Source organism: Echinops telfairi, unplaced genomic scaffold (genome assembly GCF_000313985.2).
Source record: "Echinops telfairi isolate 266 unplaced genomic scaffold, ASM31398v2 ScPeMD7_7424;HRSCAF=8462, whole genome shotgun sequence".
Classification (NCBI taxonomy): Eukaryota; Metazoa; Chordata; class Mammalia; order Afrosoricida; family Tenrecidae; genus Echinops; species Echinops telfairi.
Genome location: NW_022111324.1, coordinates 95,412,663 through 95,416,544, shown reverse-complemented (window position 1 = coordinate 95,416,544; position 3,882 = coordinate 95,412,663). Strand labels below are relative to the sequence as shown.

At 47.3% G+C, this 3,882-nt stretch overlaps 1 pseudogene; it reads left to right on the top strand.

The window, feature by feature from the left end:
• Nucleotides 1–1,309: 1,309 nt before the first annotated feature.
• On the top strand, nucleotides 1,310–3,600 carry LOC115872378 (annotated as a pseudogene).
• The last annotated feature ends 282 nt before the right edge of the window (nucleotides 3,601–3,882 follow it).

Sequence of the window (3,882 nt, the reverse complement as noted above, 5' to 3'; positions counted from 1 at the left end):
GGTCTTAAAAACTAGCAAGAGACCATCCAAGCCATAATAACAGGTTTCCATCCACCTGGAACAGCAAAGGAAGAAGGAGACTCGGGAATTGCAGAGGAAGCAGAGGGTCTGACTGGCTACTCCGTGAACAACTGCTTCCTTGGTCATGGAAACGGAAGAACTAGATAGTGCCCGGCTACCATTAACAATCATTTGTATCAATGATTCTGATTGAAATAAGGAATAATGAGGAGCAGAAACACAACTTCTCGATGGAATGAAAAGGTTCTGGACCTGTTGGGGCTGCGTGAACCATCAAACTGTCACCCTGAAACAACACGAAACCTTAAACCAGAACTCTTGCTGCCATCAGTCAATGCTGACTCACAGTGTTTCGGAGACTGTATCGGGAGTAGAAGAAAGTCATCTTCCTCCCGAGGAGCTACTTGGTGGTTTCAAACTGCCATCCATGCAAATCACGCCCATTGCATAACCACTCCACCATCAGAACCAGCTCCTGAAACATCCTTCAAACCAAAAAATAATTCACTCAGTAAGTGTATTAGTCTGGGTACTTTGGAGAAACAAATCCACAGCAACTCATGTATAAGAGAGCTTTATGTAAAGAAAGTGTGCATCACGAAAACATCCCAACCTCATGCTGCCCAAGCCCAGAAGTCCAACATTAACCCATTAACCCAACACCAGTCCACAAAGTCCTCCACCTCACCAAACAGAGGCAATGATGCCGACTGCAGGAGGAAAGCTGAGTCAGTCACTAGCAGGGGTCTCCACACGGCTGTTCCAGCACCCAGGGCTGCATCGGGGTAGGTCCATGTGGCTTCTCCTTGGGGTTGTCTTGTAGGAAGTCAATCTTGCAAGCTGAAGCAGGGAACTGCTAAGGCAGCTGCACCCTGGTGCGACCATCACAAAGCAAGAGACCCGAGAACTAGAAAGGCGAGGCTCACCACCCATTTATCCCTCCGCCTTTCAATTAGCCCCACATGTGATTATCGGCCAGGTTGGCACAATTAACTAACTCAATAAGCAAAGTGTGATGCCTTGAGCATGAGGCTCTTGTAAAGATGACGTTGACAACAGTAACTCCAAAGATGGACCGAGAATCGTAAATTACAATGAGTGTAAATCAATAGTAGTGAGAGAATTTTAAGAAGGATGCTGAGAATGTTGTCTGTGTTACTTGAGGAGTGTCATCAGTCGCTCGGTTGTATGTAGAGAGCTTGTTCAAAGCACTGAAGACTGTGTACATTCTCGGTCCACAATCGTAAGTATTCAGAAAGTAACACAACCAGAATGACTGCTAGACTCCATGGAGCCGCAGCCCCGCCCGGCATGCAGGAAGAGGACACTTCCACGGAGCAGCCCGGATAAGCGGACCAAGACTCCCAACAAATACAGCCCGTCTGTCCCTCAGCTCCGTGCAGCCAGGAAAGGGGAGATGACGGTGGCAGGGCAGAACCAGGTGCAATTTCTGCTTCTGGTCAAGTCTGGGAAGGGGCTATCTCTGGCCATGCTCACCCACTAGTTCTGTTGGAGGCCCCTGGGGAGCTGCTGAATGTGCCCACGTTAGGGGTGGCCAAGAGAGCCTTTGCTTCCTCATTTCAGCTGCTCACGGTGTTTGCTTACACGACATAGGCTGGCTACCTAGCTGAAGCCCAAATCCCCACCCCAGCCCCCACCCGCTTATAGAGGCCCAGGAGAATAAGCTTCCCACACCTATCAGTTGTCATCCTGGCTGACAAAGTCAAAGGCATCCTTTCTGCAGTGTTGCTGGAGGCTTTGGCCCTGGGTAATGTATGGCGGTCCGATGGCCTGGTGATTGGGACTGATGTGCTTCAAAGCTCCCTGGAACAGCGCCATCCGAGGTTGGAGGTCTGTTACAGCATGGGGTGGGACCTGCAGGACCAGGACTGGGATGGTAGTGCCCGGACGCTGCAGGACTGGGCTGTGGGTTGTGAGGTTGTACTGTCAAGCATTGAGGAGTAAGTCAGCCATGTCTGCCAGCAAAGGAGCAGCAGCTGGGCCTGGAGCAGCAGGTGGAAAGTGCGCTTGCCAGGCTTATGAAAATCATGGGAGCTGCAATGGGTAGGTTGTGGCCTGGTTCTGTCCAGCATGGCCCACAAGTGTGCTTCTCCTACCGCCCCTCCACGTGACTGTCTGATCCCCTGGGCTATTTGGGCAGCATCTGAGCAACCAGAGGGTCCTCACCTGTATTCCCTCCAGGTGCCACTCTGCCATTCAAGGATTCCCTGGACACTTTGCCACTTTCCTCCAAGAAGTCTGTCTCACTGCAGGGTCTCCTGCCCTCTCTCCTCCCCTTGGGTCCTTGGGAGTACTGTTGCTGCAATGGCACCGAGCTCAAGCAGGGGATTGTCGCTTGAGATGTTGAGAAGCGGCTCTTTCTTGGTCCTGGCTGTCTTAGGAAGCCTGACCCAAATCCTGGACCTATATTTCTCTTTGTGAGTTTGGTAGAGAAGGAAAAGAGATAATACATTGTATTCTTTTAATATGAATATGTATTCATTATATAATATGGCACAGAAATAAATCTATCTGCAGGGTGGGGTGGGGGGGTGGAAGGATTAGAATGACCTGCAAACTACAAATGTCATTTCTCCTTCAACAAATAAAAACAAACAAAGGCAGATGAAGAATTCTTTAATCCAAAATTCGGGTTCCAGAGGATACTGGTACCTGCCCCTCACTGTCAGAAAACATGCAGAGCAGCCTAAGAGCAACCGGCCACCATGAGAAGTCTGAGATGGGAAACCGGCCCGGCCACGGGACACACGACGGTAGAGCCACCATAGGTTCCCTTCTGCATTCCCAATGGCGATCAAAATCTTTGCTTAACCGGGGTCACTCCGCAGGCTCGGACGTTATCGATGTGCTTTCTCGGGCAAGCACCCTTGAATTGATGAAAAACTTTGACAGAACTTTTAAACCTTCTATTTAGCTTTAGAATGGGACCAGTGTCTACCTGAAAACCTCTTTCTATTCCTTGAAGATAAAACGGTTTTATTTCAGGTAAGTGGGCTCACGTTACTCAGTCTTTGTCCCAGTTAAGAAACACTGGGCCAATTAATTAGAAACATTCTTGGAAGGCTACTTGAGCCCATTCAAGATAGGAGTTATATAAATAATGTGCTAAGAATTTTATCAGGTTTTATTTTATGTGACTCTCAATGTCAAATATTGTAGGGAAAATCTGCTTATTTATAAAGCAGCGCTTTTAAGAGCAGAATTTACATTAGCACTAGTTGTTCAACATCAAAAACACTCATTACCCCGGAAACAATATAAGATACGTATTCAAACATTTCCCATTATTTACTGAAAAAAAAATCGATAGAGCGAACTCATACTGTATTCCTGCTTGCCAAGGCACAGGTGTAACAAGGATTCTTTTTTTCTTTTCTTTTTTTAACCCCTTCGTGTGATATTACCTGAGTAATGTTTATTTATCTCAAAGATAGAATGTGTTCTCTCCAAGATGAACACGAAGACCAATATGGAAATATTTTTATGAAATTCTCTTTTCAGGAAAGGCCACCTAACGGACTGAACTTTGAAAACGCTGCTTGTAAAGTACAAGAATAACACTGTGCTGGTACAAGCTCGGTGCCCTTCTCATTAAATTTAAACCAGCGGTTCTCAACCTTCCCAAGGCCGCGCCCTTTAATACACTTCGTCATGTTGTGGGGACCCCCAATCATAAACTTAGTTTCATTGCTACTTCATAACTGCCATGTTGCTACCATTATGAATCATAATGAACATATCTGCTATGCAGGATGTAGTAGGCGACCCCTGTGACAGGGCCATTCTACCCCCAAAGGGGTCGTGCTCCACAGGTTGAGAACCGCTGATTTAAACCATCTC